This window comes from Anser anser, assembly GCF_964211835.1.
Source record: "Anser anser genome assembly, chromosome: 3".
Taxonomy (NCBI): Eukaryota; Metazoa; Chordata; class Aves; order Anseriformes; family Anatidae; genus Anser; species Anser anser.
This window is the reverse complement of record NC_139722.1, coordinates 81,171,781-81,193,049: the sequence shown is the minus strand read 5'-3', so window position 1 is coordinate 81,193,049 and position 21,269 is coordinate 81,171,781. Positions and strand designations below refer to the sequence as shown.

Here is a 21,269-nt window from a genome sequence, read left to right as displayed (position 1 = left end):
TAAGTTTAAAGATGCAGGTGGTTTCTTGTGTTTCTTGTAGATCAGGGTGAAGATAAGGAATGGAATTTTCTTAGCGTCTCCTTTCAGAGTGGGTCTCCCCCTGAAGGTGCACACTTTGATTCTGGCCATTTTATAGAAATGACAGCCTGCATCTGTGACTGAGTTACACTGTGTTTCTATTACAGTCCTACAAGCAGAACTAAGAGCTGTTAAAGTATAAACAGGGTCAGGGGAGACTGCTGTGAGAGCAGTGGAGCACGCAGCAGAGGATACCTGTCCCAGCCTTTGTCGACTCTTCAGAGATGTTCTGCATTTATGTGTTTTAGGCAGAGTATTGCATTGGCACTGAAGAAGCAGAGCCCTCCGGGATGAGTCATTTGTGTATCCTGTGATTGTGGTTTGTATATCAGCCTGCCAAGATAAAGATTAGCATTCTTGAAAGAAGGACCAAAAATTGTTGTATGTTGCAGCTGAATCAGCATCGGCTGTCTATGTTGGTATTATCTTCTATTTTTTGTAATCTTCCTCGTCCATATCTTGGAGATTTTGTCTTAACATGAACAGACATCTAGCTTTCTCAAAGGGCCTAGTATTGCTGTGACTGGCCAGGACAATATTGGTGGTACAGAGGTGGCACTTTTTGTGACATCTGAAGCATGTGTTCCTAAATGTGTTCAGCATGGGGATGTGTTAAAGCAGCTGGTATGCAAAGTGCATGCCACAGGAAAGAGCCTCTGGTGTCCAATGATGCCCTGTGAAAATCTGTATTCAAGAACTCACCCGTCAGGTCAGCACTACTGGGAGCAAAACTGACCTCACTTGTGCACAGCAAGCACTCAGATGCAAGCATCCTTCTTCTGTGTCCACGGTGTTCATATCCGTTCTGTTTATAGCTGTGGTCACTTGGACACCAGCTGCAGCTACTTGTAGCAGTAGCCTCATGTTTTCAAATGGGAGCCATGTTGTACAGCATGAGGTGACGGAGTACTGTTATATCTGCTGGGCTACTCCACTCAGTCCCCCAGTGCCAGCAACAGTTTTAAGTCATTTTCTCCACTGAAGGATGAAGGTGAATGATCAGCTTTCCTTCTCTGCTGGTCATGGACAGTTAAGAGACAGCTGAGGTGATGAGGTGTCTGTGACACCCCAGAACCATGTAGGGAGAGCCAGAGACTTGAAGATGGCTCCCCAAATTCATGATGTTGTTGTCAGATACCTTTGAATGGCAGTCTGGTGGGTTGGATCCATGCTGTGCTTGAAACGGGTCTTTGCAACCTCTTTTAGATTCAGACCCTGATCATAAACTGTCGTTCCCTAGTCCCAAAATGAAGAATAGCAACTGCAGAAGTGCTGGATGAGGAGATGAGTGTATCTGTGCCCTTATGAGGAGCTTGGCGCTGCCGCACCACAGCTCCACCAGTTTGACAAGAAGCACAGGAGTGAGGCCACCCTGAGACGTGTGCCAGGCACTTCTGCGACGTGTTGACACAGAGGTGAATGGTACACCAGAGCAGATAGATGAGCTCTTCAAGAAACCTCAATAGGAGCTTGAACTATCAGCTTAATCCCCCCCAGCAAACCCTAGAGAACCGTAACTGACACTGACCCGTGGTGATGCAGACATTACAGGGCTGTTGTGGAAAAGGCTAGGACATGAATATTGCATGACCGGACAAATTACATACCATAATGGTCTGTGTACTCTCTTTTCACTGAACTACACTGGAGTTATTGTTACTGTCTTAGCTGAGAGTCTTCCTGAACTTATACAACAAAATTTGAGAAGTACTTTTGACCACTTGTGTAATCATGCATAATTTTACTTGTGTTTTCAGCTAACTCTTACTTGGATGACTGTTTTTTGTGCTGAAGAAAATGGCCGAATTAATTTATATTTACTAATAATTGACATCTGATATCAAGTTTTCCTCAGAAGAGGAGCTGGAATGCATGAGCTAAGTAAAAGTTATTTAGAGCTATAATCATAGTAGCACCAAAAGTACAATGCCACAGTCAAGAAATCACTACAGAGAGGATCCAGCAGCTTGCCAGGTAGTGGTGACTGTATAATGTGATATTTGCAATGACTGCATGTAAAGGCAAATATTAATGGACTCCTCTGATGAAAGATCAAGTTTATATTTCAGTCAAAGCATAGACTTAAAAGCAGTGTAAACCAAAATAATCTGTAAGTGTAATGAATATGCTTGTAGGAAACCCAAGCATTTTCAGTAATAAAGATAGCCAGTAAAATACCTAGTGCAATAACAACTGATGAGCTATGTGATGTTTTATACCTCCTTAACGTTTTGGAAGATAGTCATAGCTTCATTCAAAATTAGCAATATGCACTTCTTCCCTTTTTTTTCCCCCCATTTGTTGCCAGCATAAAATAGTTTAAAAGCAACTCCTAAATACCATGGGCTATGAGGTATGCACAACCCTAAGCTGAGATAACAAGAACATCCTGCAACTAAAAAAGGAAAGAACAATCTTCTGTGCATCAGGAATAACAAAAGGCGTGGGAGTCATGATCATTATATTCAGCCATGCAGCCACTCACTAAGTGCTAATCAATAGAGACAGATTTAGAAACCGATGTAAGTCATTTCCAGTAACAGAAGTAAGCAGAGGGCTCAGAAATGGCATAGCAACAGGACTGTTCTGCCTGAAGGAAGCCATTTCCATCAATCCGACTCCATCGCCGTCAGCTGTGACACACACAGGCCATGTACAGGGTGTCACTTCTGTGCTGAGTGTGTGCAGCATTTAGGCTTTTCTGTTCCCAAATTGCACGTACTTGCAATCTGGTCCAAGCAGAAGTGTCTTGTTTAAAATTGTGATCATGTTAGGATTTATGTCTTATCTGGACGTGAGCCAGGAAGTGACAAACTGACTCTGTACGGAACGCAGGAAGACCTGAAAGCCTGATGCTGTTGTACTCTGCCAGAAGAGCATTTCCAGACCTTACGGTACTGCGGACTGCTGAACCTTCACCAGGTGGCTGTGCCAGTCTCCCGGGCTGCTGGGCACACACAGAGCGAGCAGGAGCTGAACACCACCCTGCCTTTGGCCTTCTGCACCCCTGCTCCTGTATCAGCCCCCTTTGTGCATGACTTTCTCATGCCTTTTCATTGATTCTAAGCTTCCTCCTACTTAAACCTATCGAGGTCACTTTGCAGTTTTGGCCCTTAGGCTATAACAAAAGGGAAGGAGAGGTTTTTAAAGGGCTGGCTGCTGCAACCGTAGGGACTCTGGTAGGACGCATAGCTTAGGGGTTACAAAAGCCAAAGAAAAGTGGCACATGTAAACACACATCAACTTTGTGTTAATCATAAAAATCATTAAAATGCTCTACAAGACTATAGCCTGGAACCCATATGTCACACATTCCCTGTAACAGGGAGTGTTTGTGTGCACAGCTTGTACTGTGATGGAGCACTGTCTGCGGCTAGAGCCTCCAGATGTTTAAAGCAGTATAAGCAATTGTCACTCAGCTCGAGCATGCACAACTTCACAGCACTGTTGCAGTTCACCAGAAAAACAGGGAATCCTGAGGATGTTGTCATAGCATGGACTCTTTGCTGGTTATCACTAGACACTTTCTGAACATGCCTGCATGCTTTCAGGGCCTCTTTTGGGGAAGATGGAGGCATGTACTCAAGTAGCTGGTTTGTAGCGTAAGTTTGCCCACAACACATACACGTGTGTGGGTTCAAATTGAGCCTAGAAGAACCAAGGATGGGTTGCATCTAGCCTAACTTCAGTCACTTTAGGGCAGTTGCCTAGGCTCCTTCCATAGTTAGTGGAGAGAGAGGGAGAGGAGCGTTTTCAGGGGCCAGTTCATTCCATTAATGCTTCAAACCCCTTTTAGGACGGAATAATTTGTCTTTTGGTTCCTATCTGTCCCCACTGACCACATAGGAATGTTGCTTTAGATTGCGCATCTAATTTACAGGGGAATGAACTTAGATCAGAGAAATCTCATGCCTAGGGATTACTGCAGATGTCGAATTTCTAAGAAAAACTCTAAAGAGCCATCAATTTTTTCATAAATGCTCAGGCATTATGACAGATTTGTCAGTCATTTTATGACAGGAAGATGCCACAGCACTAATGAAGGGATTATTTTAGGTTTCTGTGTCAGACTCCGAATTCTGTTATAGTATTTCATTGCCTCCTGTGCCAGGTTTTGTCTCCCTGAAACTGAGAAGAAGCTTTCTGTTGGTATAAGAACAAGAAGTACATTTATGCCTGGAGACTTTCCAAGAACTTTCCAAAATTGAGAAGTCAAATTAAATAGTGATTACATGTTTCCAGCAACATTGCACTGATGGTGAGTTTTATCCTCTTCCTTTATACAAACTGCTACAGACACAGAGCATGCTTGAGTGCTTGAGTTCCCCCTCAGACAACCATATATTTGGAGTGACCGCTCTAAAACTAAGGTGATGTGGGCCTGCTGACTGTAGATGCAGAATCCAGCACCATACAACTGCACTTAGCCTGCACGGAGGTTATTCAGAGAATACTCGGTAAGGCTTGCTTTCATGGAGTGGCTTATGAGGCTGAAATCAAAAGGGATGGTGCTACCCTTTATCTTGCAGGTGTATGCCCCCCTCCTCCCTTGTGCTGGCACAATACTCATGACTATACCATCAAGCAAGTCAGCAAGCTGATCTGGTTGAAAACTTGCCCTAGAAAAGCAGCAGATTGTTTTTCAGCTGTGTCAGTGGGCTGATCCAGCCGGACGCAAGACCAGATGAGCACCAGCACTCCCTTCCCAGCACTCAGGCTCAGCACCCTGAGGTGTAGGTATGACTGCGGGATGTAGAAAAATGAACTTACCCAGCAAATATTAGTGGCAAATCCCAAGACCATATTGCACTGATGGAAGAACTCATAAGAGGTAATTCAGTGTATTGAGACCAATGGGTAAATTAGCCTGGTAATATGTGGCAGAGGAGCTCCAGGAAGCAGTTTAAAAGGCTGACTTTGTGACTTTGTGAGACAAACAAGCATTGCATGGGCACCTCTCAGCTAAGCACTTGGGAAGGCACACAATGAGCGAGGGATTGCTGCCCACCTCTGCACTCCAGCGGTGCTTTTGGCACCTGGCAGCTGCCATCATGGTCACAGAGCAAGATCAGAGCAATGTCCGCAAGAGGTCATAGCTCTGGGTCTCTTCCTCTTTAGCTGAAAATAGCATGCCAGTGTTAGCCACAAAAGAGTTGGTTGATGCCTATGCAACTGTATGCACTCACACATAGATCAAGTAAATCTGGTGGTTTAGAACAAACATAATTTCTTTATTACGACTAGCAGAAGGGGATCCTGGCCTTGCTGTCCTTACAGATGTTATGGAAATGGAAATTCAAAAAGAGACATCTAAAATTACAGGCTCAGAGTTGCAGCTGCAGATTTTGAGTTGCACGGTTTGATGACCCTTTTATTTTTTAATGCTGTGATTAGAGAAATAGCATCAAATTGGAAACCAGAAACTTTTATTTGAAAATCAGTTCAGATTTGCTCATTGAAAGCTTTTTGGCAAAACTAGACAGAGTTTTGAGTTCTTCAGACAGTCTTCTCAGTTCATGAATTTTGCCTTAAGGCTGAACTGTTCCCTTTTGATATGCCTGTATGCAATACTCAAGCGAACACAATAGAATGGCATATTGGAAAGCTTTTGGCCTCTTGCACCACTTAGCACAATCTTTGTAGCTGTCTGCATTTTTTATTCATCCCCCCCATGCCACTGATAGTAAAAGCCTGGATGTCTTTCTTTTCATCTTTCTTTGCTTTATTTTTTATTATTATTTTGACCCAAACAAAAGCAAAACAAAGCAATCTCCAAATTCCAAACGTCTGCAGAAAAGGCTGCTTATGTGAAGCTGAAATGGAGCCAGAGCACAGCAGCAAGGAAGCTGTGATTTCATCCCACAGAAACTCCAAGGCTTCACTGCAGCAGCTTGTGCAGATGCAGCATCACTCCGACTGGGTCCGTATCCAGAGCTAGCAGAGGAGTCCCCAGAAGGAGGATACCTGTGTAACTCTGTGCCACTGTCCCCTTGCTTTGTAGCTCCAGCTCTCTGAGGAAACCAGGTATGCCCTGCAGGTTTTATTCCCTGGAGTAATGCCTCATTTCCAAGGGAAGGGTGAACTGCATAGAGATGGGGAAGATCGATGACAGGAAGATGACACCAAGGAGGGCCATTCCCTTGTGCCTCGTGCCAGGGTGTCCTGTGGGACGAGGTACAGGAAAACCAGCCTGAGGGGAGGTGGCTGGGGCGCTGCCATGGGTGGTTTCTGGAGAGGTTTGCAGCCTGGTGGTGGGGATCCTGAGAGGCTCCACATCTGGCATGAGGACCAAAGAACCAGGAGTGAGTGAGTAGCAGCTGCTGCACGTATTGTGGTGCTTGTCAGGGACTGGTCAGAAGTGGGAGTGATGTCTGTGCCCGGGGGTTTGTGTGCCGGCTCGTGTGTCAGGTCAGCGCTGAGGGCCGTGCTGGTGGGGAAGGTCTGGGGAGGTGTGTGTGGGGTGGGGAAACACTGAAGATCGTAGCAAACCCTTTTACACCACAATGACTCCAGGGTGACTCTGCTGAAAGCAGTAAACGCTGACAAAACTGCGAACAGGATTTGGCCTTATCATCAGAGAATGAGAAGATCTGGCAGAGGGCCTGGAGGGGTGCTGGGAGCTAGTCTCTGGTTCCAGAAATGCGTATGTTTCTAAAAAAGTCTGTGCCGGTTGCTGGATATGTGTCTGAAGCATTCCAATCGTGAATCACCTTTCATGTGGAAAAAAGAAACTGTTGCACTTCAGACAGCCACCCCGCTGAATTATTTAATGCAACTAAATACCTGCGGAGCTTTGCCGCGTTACAAAAACCTGCAAAACTGGCTCAATTCCTTGCCTCGAATCAATGTTATGTTCTCTTTCTGTAAGCTACTTCATGGCATCAAATGCGTGACTTGGAGCAATTCTGGAGACATTTGGAGAAAGAACAGAAAACACAGGCAAGTGTGGAGGGGAATGGACACGTTCCTGTCAGGACAGCCCAGGCTGTTGCGGAGGCTGCTGCTGCCTGTGGGGAAGTGAGAGCATCTGAAATCTAGCTTTGTGGCCTGCAGTGTCTCCAGGGCTAGTGTCTGTCCGAGAATGCTAATCTGGAGAAAGTGCCTCCTACAGAAAGGCAAAAAGGCACAAAGGCTGAGCGTTGTCCCAGGGGCTGCTTCAAGAGCCGTGTTTGTTCCAGGACAGACAAAGCAGGCCCTGTGTGCTGTTCACGCTGGCTCTAGTGCACCCGGTTGCTTTCCCTGCATCATCATTCTTCCTGCCAAATTCATCTCCTGTGCCAGAGCTGAAGGTGGTGTTAAGCACCAACAGAGAACCGTCTGTGTAAACAGTGAGCATCTACCTTTGCTGATTTTCCTCAGATTTCACCTCAGCTTTGCTGGCTCAGCTCAGGAGCTCATCCTTTGCCTGTTTATTTACTGTACAATGGGGACTGGGCTGTAGACGTTGTTACCGACACATGACAATGTGTAACTGTATGAGGTGATGATCTGGTGTGGTTCATACGTTTGGGAGCCAAGAGAAGGTGCATATTAAAGCTCAAAGTGCTGTATATATGCATTCATCCTATTATATTATTTGCATTTCTCATTTGGCTTCTCTCAGTCTTTGTAGTGTGAATTATTCTAGCTTTAATCATTCCTATAGAAATTGATTTCAATCAAATTTTCTTATATCATTCAAACTCACCACACTAAAGGCATTTTACTTCTAATTCAGCCTACAACGCGATAAGCAATTTACCTCAAGTGTTTTAAAGTAAACTTTAAACTGGAGAAATCCCTTCCAAGCGGCAAAGCCAAGGCTGGTCAAACTAGACTCGCTGATTCATAGAGCCTACACATAGGACAAATGTAGGGATCATGCAGTGTGCTACAGCCAGGCTCTCTGGCTACCTGCTCATCTCTTCTGCAAACTGCAACTAGAACCACCAGTAAAGACATCCTGATGTCAGCTTTGAGCTGGCCAGGAACTACTGCAGTGACGAGTCAGGCACCACTGGGAATCCAGCCCTGCTTGCAGCAGGCAAGCCTGAGCAACAAGAGAAGGCTTCCCAGAGCTTCTGTGCTTTCAGATCCTTTTGGAACCATTTAAGCTCATTTATTTTTGTCTTTGTGCTCTACCCATTAAATAATATTTTTGTTTTCTCCCATTTCTATACCACTACAGTCAGCTATTAAAAAATGAAGAACTCAGGCATGAAGCACAACCAGCCTGGCTTTGTGTTTCCTTGAATTTGCTCTACAGCTGCCTCCTCCAACATTCATCTGGAAGTGCATCAACTCACAGACTGCTTCTCACAATATACACACTTTACAATATCAACAGTTAAACTCACGTGTTATTTTAATGAATCTCTCAGACCATTCTTTGATTCCCCAAGTGCAAAACTACTTTACCATTTTTCTCACTCTTTCAGATTTTTTACAGTAGCATAGGAAAAAGTGGAGTATGGTGCTTCCTTGGGAAAACAGACCAATATTCATCCTCTGCAAATCTGAGCTAAGATGTCCTTTCCAAAAACCTCTCTGATTTAAGATGGTGGTTTCAAGCCATCTCACATATTGTATGTATCACTCCACAGTTTTTATTAGTGACTTTATTATACCATTAAAACACAGGTAAATTTTCCTAGACAGCTAAATAGGCATTAGAAAAGAAAGAGAGAGAGAATGTGACTGTGGAAATGGCCCACAAAATCTGGGCCTTACATTGCCTTTGTTTTCAGCTGAAACTTTGATGACGAGAGCAGACAGTGGCTTACAAAACATGTGGTGGGTACTTAGGATGTTCTGGAATAGGATAGTGGCCCATTGACCCCTAAAATTTTGGAACCACTGATTTAAATCCACTGCCTGTGAACATTAACACCGCATACTAAAGAATATGAGTACTGATGCTACCTGTGCGGGTATCAGCGGTGCGGGCTCATTCTGTTGTTCAAGGCAACAAGAGGAAAATGCCATTCATCGTCTTGTATCTTGCTTGTTTTCCATGTTAGTACCACCTGCATGTTTGCAGAGGAGGGAGAATTATAGCAGAATACTACAATTTAGGAAGAATTCTGCTGAAAAACCTTACAGATTCAAGAGAGATTCAGATGATGCCTGTAAAATAGAGGGAGTCAGCAGTGAATTAATGTTGATACAAAGAACTAGACTTGATTTAAAGTTATTGAGGCATGAACTGGGGTCATGTTACTCACTTTAATGGAGCTGCTGCAAATTTATATTGACGTACATGAATTCAGAATCAATTCCCTCGTGCATAGTATTTTATGGTAAAACTCCCATTTCAAACTGAACAGCAGGCATGCTGCCATATCAGCAGGAGCTTTAATTATTGTAATTAAAGAAAATCCACATATCTGAAAGATAGGTCGCACTTTCAAGCATTCTAGAGAGAAGAACATTAATGTTCTGATAAAATCTTTAATTTCATTTACTTACCCTTCTCAATATATATTTTTTATTATTATTCCAAACAGTTTATAATCTTTTTATAGCATGTACATGAGAGCCGTTTCAGGGCATTTCAGTATAGGCTATGACCATCTTCTCTTCCAAAGACTGCAATAGAAGCCTTGCAAAAATCACTCAAGTATTCACATGTGGAGGCCACTTCTCATCTGAAAACTCACAGTTTCAGTAAAAGTTATCAGTCCGAAATGCTTCTATTCTTGGAATACCAAAGTTGATATTCCAAGGGCGAGTTGATGTATTGTTGTACTTCTGATCTGGCCATCTTCCTTTCCATTGCTGCTGCTTAAATTCTGCCATACACCACCACAATGACAAGTACAGGCCACCTCGTTTCTCTGGTCTTGAGAAAACCAAAAACAACGTGCAACTCTGAGCATCCTGCTGGCTCTGTACTGCACCTCCTGCCGGGGGAAGCTGGCCAGCAGCAGGGGGACAAGTGATAAGCCTTGAAGTAGTTACTGGTGGGCACGAGTTTCACGGCACGGCAGGAACCTCTGCCAGAGGAGAAACCGGCTGCTGCCAGCATGGCGGAGGGACGCACAGGCATGGTCTTGCTTCAGCAGGATCTGAAAGACTGATAAAGCAGCGGTATCTCTGCTTTCCGGTAAACAGGAAGCTCTGGTTGAGAGGTAAAGAAGACTTCTCTTTCTCCTGGGCTGCAGGAAGCGCAGGGGCTTCATACAGACGTTCGGGAGTTTGCGCCCAGAGAATGGCACCCTCCTCCTCGTGCCCTGCACCGCTGGTGCCCTTCCCTGGGCGCAGACTCCCGGATGTCTGTGTGAAGCTGTCGCCTTGCGTACTACACTGTGGCAGGTGGGCCATGGGGCCTGGTGTCCGAAGCTTTCCCTGTGCATTGGGTAACCCTTGTCAGCACCCTGACCTTAGCTTTACAAAACCAATTTGCTATTGTGGTAGCCAGCAGGCAACCAGAGAGCAAATGGAGCGCTAATATGAGTTGAAGCCGGGTAAAGTCCTCAACCAGGAGCAGTGGCAGAGGTCTGGGAGCAGGGGGGCAATGCACCAGGGAGAGGCGCGAGGGGGGTGCGTTACAGTAAGGCCATCTGAGCACCCTGCGTGCCTTTGCCTGGTTTTGAGGCACAAGAAGGGCTTGTCAGACCGGGGCAGGCTGAGGGTAAGGGCACATATGCACGGACATGTCAATATACAGAGCGTGCGCCTGTTAACACGGCCTGTGACGGATTGCTGCCCCTTGCAGACAGCTAATAAGTGGCCCGGCCTTGCCAGTCGGCCTCCCGGGGAGGGTGCGCCCAGCGCCGCGGTTCCCTCGCTGCACGCGGGGTTCATCCGCACGGGGTCTGAAGGGGAACGGGGGGCGGGGGCCGGGCCGGGCCGACGCTGCCCCGCGGGGGCCTGGCTCCCGGGAACGGGCGGGGCCTGTCGGGGAGTGGGCGTGGCCCCGACCGCACGCCCCGCCCCGACGGCTTCCCCCCCCCCCTCCCCGCCGGTCACCCAGGCGGCGCCGCCGATTGGCTGCGGCGCGCGCGTGACACCGCCCCCCCCCCCCCCCTTCCCTCTTCCGCGCGCCGGTGGCGGCGGAGCGGGAGCGGCGGCGTCAGGTGGGGCGGGGCGGGGCGGGGCGGGCGTTGCCATGGCGACGGGGGCGGGCGGCGCGGCGGGGCCGGGCCGGGCCCTCCCGCCACGGGCTGCCGGGAGGCCGGCGGCGGGATAAGAGCGGCGCGGGCGGCCGGGCGCGCCGGCTCTGCCGGAGCGAGGAGCGGGTAAGGGCGGCGGCGGGCGGCGGGGCAGCGCCGCCTCGGCGTGCGGAGGGCTCGGCGGGCCCAGGCCCCGGCGCTCGGGGCAGGCGGGTCCCTCCGGCGGCCGGTGCCTCGGTGCCGCTGGGCCCGGGCAGCGGGAGGCGGAAGAGGCGGCGGCGGCGGCGGCGGAGGAGCGGGCGGGGCCCTGCCCGCCGCGGGGCTCCCGGGAGGGGCCGCCCCGGGCCGGGCCGCGCGAGAGGGGCGGGGCCAGCCCCGGGGCCCGGCGGCGGCGGTGGCTCCGCCCTCCCGGTGGCTCGAGGGGCGGCCGTTTAACGGCCCCCGCGCGCGCTGGGTCTCCCCGGTCCTGCCCGGCGGGCCCCGGTAAGGGCAGCCGCGCCCCGCCGTGCCCCCCGCTCCCGCTCCCGGGCGCTGCGGTGTTGTTGCAGTGCCCGCTGTGGGCAGCGGCGGGGCTCCCGTGGTGCTCTGAGGTGGCGGGTGGCGTGCCGGGATGGGATGGGATGGGATGGGATGGGATGGGATGCTCCTCTGGGGGAAAATACCTCGGGATCGGGTAATGCCCGGTATCCCGGGGTGAACCGAGAGCTGCCTCTTATCTGTAGAGATAGCGGGGGCAGCAGGTGCTTCGCTGGAGCTGAGGGCAAAGCCTCTTGTGTAAGAGGAGGCAGAGCGGCTGAAGGAGCTCAGGAGGAGCATCGTGCGGTGAGCTAGGAGCCGGGAGAGCATCTAGCGCGGTTATAAATGGAAACTGGCTGGAGGAGAAAATCTGGACGGGAGGCGCTTTTTCTGGTTGTGGTGCCACGTGAATCAGGAAGGCTTCTATGAAAGCATCTGGAGAAAGTCGGAGTCAGTGACGCAGCCTTGTGTCACCAACAGGATCCTGCCGCTGCCTGCGGCGTGCTGGGGTAGCCTTTGGCCTAAAAGCAGCGAGGAGGTCTGTTTTAGTCATGTGTATCGTGGTCTTTTGCTAGGCAGCAGGGGAGAGATGTCTGGAACGTTTAACCCTTTCTGGAGGAAATATTGATAGTAGAGGTATGTCTGTTGACATATTCTGGTTGAGGTTGCTTGCTTGGACACGAGACAATGTCTGCAAGGAGAGCTTATCATAGTGGGGCTGCAGGATGGTAAGGAGTCATCAGTCATCTTTTTTTTTTTTCTTTAACTGTAGGCTGACAGACCATCGCCAACAGTGCAAAGAATAAAGTATCCTCTTAGGTACCTTGGGAGACTTGCTGTTTGGTGCCTCTGAGAGTTTCTGTTGGACATTTAAAATACCAAGAGAAGGAAGAATGAGAAGGCTTTCATATATTGTTATAGTTGAGAAGAGATCAGCCTTTTCATGTGGTGTTCTAATTCTGTTCTTTCTTCCTCATGTTTTAGACAGAGATTCTTGCAAGCTAGAAGCAAATAGCTTTCAACGCTGTACTTCCAAAACCAAGGTTAAAAGTAAATGAGACCTCAGGAAGTCACTTGTCACTCAGTTCATAAGGCTGCATATGGATTTCTTCAGAGGAGCTTGTTTAATGTCACTCCTTCCTGTTCTCCCTCCACCATCAGTGTTACTTTACTCAGAGACCCCTTTTATCTTTAAAATGTTGAATAATTGTTATAAGACTTTTCCGTTAGTTCAGCAACCATTTAATAAGGATTCTTAAATGCTTCCTTTTGCTTCTTTGTTTCTCTTAGTCCTGTGTAGGCTTTTCCTGTGCCCCTGTATCAGTTTGTAGTGCTGTTCTAGACAGTAAGAAGAGACTTTAAGCACCTTGAACAGTAGCAGTGTTGGAAAGTAAAACACTTGATACCTAAACATTAGGAAAGAGAAACTGTACATTCTTAACACTTAGGAAAAGTATGTTGCTGCTTTTATTTAGCTTTGGAGTTGAGCTCAAAGAGCACGAGCAAGCAGTATGAATATTAACAGATGCTTCAGGCAGTTACCAGTTCTGATTTTTTGTCAGTGATTTCTTTCATAGTCCATGGTGCATCCTTATTAATGTACAACTGTACACCTTTGTAGCTTGTGCGGAGACTTAGGAATCCTGTGTATTTGAAGAATTTTGCTGTTGTCATAGCAGTCTTTTCAAATAGGTAATATTGCACAGAGAAGGAATTCTGAAGCAAAAAAATGGTTCCTGTCTTCTGTGGGTAGAAGGGAGCTGAGGGAAAACAGGGTGAAAAGATTATGTTGTAAGAGGATTCTGTTGCACCAGGAAGCACTTGCTGCTGAAAATGCTCTCACTTGCCTTCTGCAGACAAATTAAGGTTCATTGGAGTAAACAGCTGTCATCAGCCCTCACCAAGGTCTGTTTTATCCTTCTCTGAGGAGGCATCAGGCTCCGTGGGCTTCCTCAGTGGAGAACTGCACCAGCTGCTGCCTGGGATGCCACTACTGGATGTTGTTAATTTGGGTCATCTTCAGGGTGTTCCTTTTTAAAACAAAGCAAAAAAAGATTTTAGTGTTTTAAAAGGATTGTAATATGCAGGGAGGGAGGACTCTGTATATGCCTATGGTTATGTTTTACCTCTTCCAGTTGGAGATGGTTGTGAGTGTCAGTCACTCTTGCACACTGTTATATGATGAAGATTAGATAGGATCACGTAATTGAGTGGGTATCATCAGAGCTATCAGCTCCTGTGATACCACTGTTCTGAAGGAGATATACCTGTTTTAAGTCGTGTCAAGCAGGGAGAAGGATCTGTGGGCACTTGTTTTTCTGTTGTTGTGGTTCTGGTTTGCCTGAGCTGATCAAGCAGCTTGTTGCTGCTGTGGGGGGATCTGCCTCCTGCCTTTTCCCCCTTTCTGCCAGCGGCTGACCTCTGCATGGCAATTTAACACAAAAATAAGCCAGCTGGAAAAAAAGTTTTCTGCAAACCTGTGGACATGGATTGCATCAAGAAACTGAGTGGGCCAGCAGTGCTGGTGGAAGAGGAAAGGAAGAATTGCTGGGAAGGAATAGCCATGCCTCGCTAGCAGGGAGCTGCGGATGGGCTGAGCCGCTCCTCAGGAGGTGGGGACTCCCCCTTAGGCAGAGCAGGATATCTGCCTGAGTTTCTGAGGTTACTTGGGAGGAACCAATAAAGCACTGTGGTGTTTAGTAGACTGAGACTTTTTTTTCCCTTCACTTCTCATTCAGATGCTGCATTTCAGCATGCCTTTCAGTGACATGTTGAAATTAGTTCATTAGTGATTGTCTTGCCTCCAGATAAAACAGTGTGCAGAAACAAGGCTGGATGTGTGAAGGGGAAGGGGAGAGAGAAAAGGATGTCATGTGTAGTCCTGGTGGAAGAGGTTTTTCTTGATATAAACTGTCAGCTGTAATGGCTTATGCTTACAGCCTGGGGTCTGATTAAAATCCCATTTTTCTGGGAAGCTAGGCTTTTGGCACTAACTATTAGGGTAGAGTCATGGGTCTCGCTAGTGTGACTTGTAGAGTGCTGTGCTCTGCAGGTAGACAGCTTAAATCCAATGCTGAGGGTAAGTGCAAAGCAGAACAATGTAACACAATTAATCAGCTTATGTATGTTGAAGAAGGGGTAGGTATGTAATGCTGTAGTCCATGCAGTGGAGTCCGGGAACAGTACTATTTCTTGATACGTGCTGAAACAGCTATTACATTTTGGTTTCCTGCATATTGAAGTTACAGTAGGCCTTTTGAAGTCACCACTGCATATTTCATTTGTCATTTTCTGTGTCTGTGCTCTGCTTCTTAGACTTCTCAGCCCTCTACCTCCCCATACGTAGCTCACTACTGCCTGCTGCTACTGCGGGTGTGATTTTGCACGGGCCATGTGGTACATAAGCACTGAAACCGTTGTCTTGTGCACTTCTGAACTTGTGTAGTTCTCTGCAGACTTCTGGGGCTTACCTCCTGCAGCTCTTGTTTGCACAGCGCTTTGAGCCACGTGGAGTGGAGGGACTCCACGAATCACTTCCTGGTGCCCTGTGAAAGAACCGGCCTGCGCTTTGATAGCCTGGAGCGTGGGGTAGTGGGGATGTGGGGGGCAAAAGCAGGGAGCAGTGCTGGAAGACTGTTGTCTGCAAGGCTGTGGCTGTGTCTGTGTCAGGCAGTTGCTCAACCATTCTAACAATCTCGGTTAATTCCCACGTTTATTTGTTCTTTTCCCTCTTTTCCTCCACCCCCAGGTAAGCTTCTTGACTGCAGTTACAAGCATCATTGTGCTGTGAGGGAAAGTATGCGTGCATGAAGCACCAAGAGTGGGTGGGCACCTGGTTCTTTGGACTTCTCACCGTAGAGAGAAGCCTGTCTGCTTTCCTAAGAGAAAACTGGGAAGTGAGGAGATGAAATGTAGAAGGGAATTGCCAGGTAGTGGTAGCATTAAAACTTTGAATTTTGTACAATTCTGTTTCAGCAAATGACTTTATCCATTCCTCTCTAGTATTGTGGAGACATTTCCTGAAGATTTATCTTCTTGAGCGGGATGAATGGCAAAAACATCTAACTTGATCTGTTAACCTTGGTAATCAACACTATGGTTAAGTCTTACTCTACTAACCAGATTAGGAATGAATGATAGAAATGGCACTGTGAAGGGATGAATAGTTTGTGTCTTAATTCTGGCAAAGAGTGAATTAGCAAGGAAAATATAAAGATTTAAGGAAATATTTTTGAGCATTTGTAGTGTTTCAGGAATCAATAAAAGTACAACAAACTTATGCTATATTTCAGGAGGTTTTTTTGTAGATTTTTGTAGCTTTGAGTCAGTAATTGACACTAAAATAGGCTTAGATAATTTATTAAAAAGTATCAACTTCCTATTCTATTTTTAATAGAAGATGAAAGAGGCTAACAATCCTAATCTCAAATTAGGGGCAAACATTCTTATGGTTTGCTTTAGAGAAAATGAAACAAAATTGTCAGACTATAAAACCTAACGTGTAGCTACCTAGTGTACGTATGTGCCTTTGCATTAGCTGCATCTCTCAAATGTAAGGAAGAAGAGTGTAGTTTCACTCTTGATTTATAGTTCAAATAATGAAAAATCGAAGGAAAACTTTTATGTATCTGGGTATCTAGGTGAAATTCTACATGGGTATCTTTACTTCCAAAAGGTGGTCCTAAATTTATTAGAAACTATTTTAAAAGCTTAAGTTACTTTAGTTACAAAGGCACTTTCATTATTGGAGTCCTGTGAAATCCCTGGCATTTGCAGAAAAAAAAATTTGCATGTGACGTCTGGTTACCAGAAATACTACTACACTGTATATCTAGTCTTCATCTGCCACACTTCATTCACTTTCTAAACTGTTATAACAGTTTCAAGTCTTGTTTGTGTGTACATGTGATGGGTTTCTGTAGTTTGGGGGACATCTTAAAGTTTGACTGGTTTTAGTATTTTGAATGGCTTTATGGTTTCCTAGAGTGTTTCAGAATTTTTTAAAATATTTGTCTATTTGCTAGTAGGTATATTGGGAAACTTCACACTTAGTCATTATTATATGAAGTAAAGTATAATCATTGATTATAGTTTGTGTTGCAGTACTTGACTAATTTTTGAGTGCTTTGAAGTTTCTTCTTGAAGTTTAATGTCAAGAATAAAACAAAAATCTGATTTGTTCCCAACTTGCATTTCCACTGGAGAAAAGTTACCTGAAGTGAGATGTTGTGTGACTCCTTCTGGCTGTAGTTCTCTTGCTGGTTAGGCAAGGGTGTTCACAGGCCAGTTTGTTTCCCTTTGCTCTAAAGCCTGGGAGAGGTACAGGGTCAGGCCCCCAAAAGCAACTGATGCTGCTTGTGCTTTGCAAAGAAGCTGGCACACTGAGCTTAACTGGAACAGCAGCGTGAGAGTCTATTCTGGGAAATGCTATTTTCTCATATTAGCTTCAGATTGCTACTTGCTGTCTTGTCCCCATGTGATTACTACTAGAAAATACGGATTTCACGGACTGGTTTTAAAATCCCAGAAGCAGTGTGTCTTCTGCACGTTAATGACCTCTTTAACTCTGATCATTGACCATCTTCTCTTATTGAACTGCTCGTGGTGAGTACTTTAGACGCAATGGCCAAGTTTATCTTCAGCGCTTTGCTTTCTAGTTCTAATCCTCTAACTACCAAGCTTTCAGTTTCAGGAATAGCCTTTACTCGTTGCTTCAGCAAGAGTGCCTCAAGGTGCTGCTCAACTCTTTTTGCTTCTTCCGTCTGTGAGTATTTTGGTGCAATCAAAATGTATAATCTCACAGGTTACAGAGAAGCGCGCATGGTCTTCCACATCGCACTTCGATTTGTGTCAGGATGACATTTGTTGTTTAAAATCGTCTCCAGGTAGATGCCGTGTGTTCTGTGTACTTGCAGTGTGGTCACAACTGCAGCATTTTTCCCTGGTTGCACTGGAGACCACAGTATGTGCTGTACAGCCAAATAATGCAGGAGGATGTTCTCAAAGGCAGGTTAGCTTTGCAGGGGCTCATCGCTGTGGGCTTTCTGCTGGAGAGGTCCTGAACTTCCGGCTTGACCTCTGTAGTACTGTAGTAGACTGTTTCTTTCCTGTTGCTGTTTAGAGTGGAATGTAGTCTTCATCTTCAGAGTTAGTCATCACTGCGCAACCACGGCTGTCAAGACTTGCTCTCTTATATCTTGAGGGGTGTTTATCAAATACAAAGCTTGGAGGAACACATTTTGGAGTATTACTTGGTTATCTTTTAATTTGGTGAAGAACTTGTATAGTACTAAGTGTTCCAAACATGGGTTACTTGGTAGCCTCGCAACTTCAGCCTTTTCACTGTTGAATGTTTTATTCAAGTTCTTCATCCTCTGGTCTTCTTTTGAAATAACTTAGTAGTCTTTCATAGTTTTTTTTTTCCTACATGAGTTCTGTTGGCGTATGTATCAGTTCCTTTCTCTAGTACCATGTGCTCCTTACAGACATTGTCTTCTGGCACTTGAGATAAGATCCTGAACAGGTTCTTGTCTTCTCTGACTGTGGTAGCCAAGCTTGTCTCAAGCATTTTCATGGTATTGGTAACAGCACGGTGGTATTCTTCTCTGGAGCATTTTAGCCAGTCTCCGTGACAGCAAGCATACTTGTTTTTAACACAGTTCATGTAGCAGTGATTATCTCTGAAAACCTACAGCGTTCACTGTGCCTACTCTAAGGAATGTTTGTCCTCCGTACCTGCATGTGCTGGTCTGAAATATGTACAATTAAATGAACTGGAATGCATATAACGTGGCTGACAATGTGGCTATAGTTACTGTTTTGAATAGTATAAAACCACAAGCTAAGCATAACTTATGCCTAGCATATACTATGTACAGTGTTAATGCGTGACTTGCGTGTAGGTGGTTGTTTGGGAGCCTGTCTTTTCATCAGTGCTGTACTTTTATCTTCTCGATGACTCATCTTCTCTAACCTGATTGCAGGCTTACCAAGATTGCATGCCCAGGTGTTTCACATTGGTTGATGACTAAACAAAATTCCATGTTGAGTTGAGAAGCTGTCTCAAAGCACTTTTGATATGCAGATAAGCTGAGGGACTCCTTGCTGTTTACTGTATCAGTGCTATTTCATTCAGACTCAAAAGGGGGGAACAGTTGCTGATATTCTAACTTGTAAAAGGATACAGATCTTTGTAGCGCAAGGCAGAACCTGATCACAACCTGCTGAATTTCAGCAAGAAAAATTTTCCTTGCACTGATCACTTAATCTCTTGTGCCTTCTTTTTAGCACAGTTAGCATTGCACTGCTCCACTCCATTATGGCAGCTTGCATAGCTCCTCATTACAGGGGATGCTTTTTAAAATCCTACACTAAGGGTTCTTACTCGTATCTAGTACTTTTTCCAAGTAAGGGTCATATATGTCAGGTAGGTATTTATGTGTGGAAAACCTGTGACAAGACAAAACTGAAATACTAAAGCATTCTGCTTTTCTACTAACAGATTTTACCATCATGTAAGAAAGGGGAAGGGAAATATAATCGGTTTTGGATGTGTTCTACAAATGGAGAGTTGACACTTAATTCTAGTCTCCAAGATTATAGTACTTTCCAAAGAGTAAATATGAATTGTGAGTAGGATTTGCAGGTGCCATATGTCTTAAGTTTAACATTCACTTTTTAAGTATCTTGAAATTACAGCAACATAATAAACTCTACTTGTAAAAGTTCTGTCATGAGTTAAACAGGTAATGCATTTCTTTGGAAGTAGACTTGAACAACAAATCATGACATGAATGCTTCATGGTCAAGTTGGGTAAAATGCTGTAGCTTGAGTTAAATGTTGTTTAAAAGAGGTCTGTGTTTCACTGCTGTGAACACTTCAGTAGCCTGTGATGCATCAAAATTCACTGGATTAGCCTTAATGAGATGGTTTATAAAAATGACTCCCCTGACAAAGAACAATTAACTAAATGTACTATATGGAATTATGCAAGGAATTTCATGGAAGACATGGGAAGCTGTTTTCTGTGCTCCGGGAGGAGGTGTTAGCTTGCAGATGTGGTGGCAGAGAAGACAACTAACACACAGGAGGAACTAAGATGAGTGGGCTGTGTTAGCATGCTTTAGAAAACGTGAGGGCTGGGTTTGAATAACATGCTTGGCCTCTGCCGTACCCTTGTACAGGAGGCACTAGTAGACTAAGACAATTGCTGAAATCCTAAGTTTTCCCAGTAGTTTCATCATGGTGGATTTCAGAATCTTTAATTTAATGATTGTTTTTTAACCTTTGGAGTTAGTTTTATTTGTGTGATGTTTTAGAGGTCTGAGCATACAGTTTGTATATTTCTGGTGCATTGCTTGTATGCGGACAAGTCTGCATTTAGGTTGCATGTGAGCTGGTTTCCTTTCTGGGTACTCAGATCCCTTATCACCTGCTATTTTCTTGCCAAGTTCTCTTTTGGTTTTGGTTCTCCCTGGTTGTGCAACCTCCTTAGAGCAATTTATTATACCTCACTGTTGTTCTTGGCTTGATTTCCAGTCCCCTATGTGCAGCTTGTAGTTACAATCCTTTTATAGTCACTGGCAGCTAATTAATTAGAAACTGGTTGTTTGGAGCTGATAGAACAAGCTGATGCATTTCATGGCCATTAGCAGGTTTTCTGCTCAGGGGACTGATACGTAACAAAATGTATGCAGCAGAAATGCTAAGGACGTAAATTGGAGTTTGTAGAATGGAAGTAGTGTCGTAAAGTTATACTTTGGAAATTCTTGAAGGAAATGTTTTTTATATGTAAACAAGAACATTGTGTATGTATTAATCGGTTATACCATTTTGATTTGTGCTTCTATCATTCATTCAGAGGTGCTGTTAAAAATAATTGTGCTGGAGATTTTTGAGATTGTAGTAGTAGTCTTGTTGGGCAGAGTACAAGTCAGAATGTATCCCAGAAACTGGATTATACTTTACTTAGACAGCATATTTTTTAGAAGTAACTTAAACTGCATCTGCTGGAGTTAAATCTGAAACAAATTCTGTGCCCAGTTACCTGTGAGTTTAATTTTTCCAACTGTTGAAACAACTCCCCCCCCCCCCCCCCCCCCCCCCCCCAAAAAAAACCCAACCACGCCCACCACTAAACCACTGAGGCATGAAAATATATGGCAAATGATGATTTGGGAATAAGGAAAGGCTTTTTGTCTGTCTTTACTTCCTCACGTTCTGTGGCATTTCACAGATCTGTATCCCAATCAGAAGAATGACACTTCTGAAACTGCGAAGTCGACTTGCCTGGACATCTAATGTCATTTCATATATCTCTAGGTACCTGTAGCCTTAGGTATATTGCTGATTATAGGTTTTCTGACTTGTTTATACACATGTGGTAGGTATTTTGGAAAGTGCCTATTTCCTTAGTGTGGCTGAATTTAGCATAGCATTTGTCTGATCTTGATCGTCTTTTTCCTTGGTATATCTGTTCAACAACTGAAATGACTCATTTAGGAAGCACTGTGACATGGATTGCTGGCTGTACACCATATTAAAAGGAGCATTTTTATTTATCGACTGTCTTTTTCAGAAAG

At 45.3% G+C, this 21,269-nt stretch overlaps 1 protein-coding gene and 1 long non-coding RNA gene across 4 annotated transcripts in view; both read left to right on the top strand.

Annotated features, from left to right (window-relative positions):
* LOC310897600 overlaps nt 1-8,662 on the top strand; it is a 32,532-nt gene extending 23,870 nt beyond the window's left edge. The window contains exons 2-4 of the long non-coding RNA XR_014582413.1: nt 1,836-4,336; nt 4,608-6,102; nt 6,592-8,662. This is a non-coding gene — a long non-coding RNA (uncharacterized lncRNA). The remainder of the gene's footprint in view (nt 1-1,835; nt 4,337-4,607; nt 6,103-6,591) is intronic.
* A 2,446-nt stretch (nt 8,663-11,108) lies between these two features.
* The window catches only part of LYST (lysosomal trafficking regulator), an 85,056-nt gene continuing 74,895 nt past the window's right edge, over nt 11,109-21,269 (top strand). The window contains exon 1 of one of the 3 annotated variants that reach the window (XM_083830070.1): nt 11,109-11,135. The gene's annotated coding sequence lies outside the window, so the exon portion shown is untranslated. Of the gene's footprint in view, nt 11,136-11,161; nt 11,298-11,552; nt 11,655-21,269 lie in introns of those variants that run through there. The other 2 variants (XM_083830068.1, XM_083830069.1) reach the window with 2 other exon arrangements.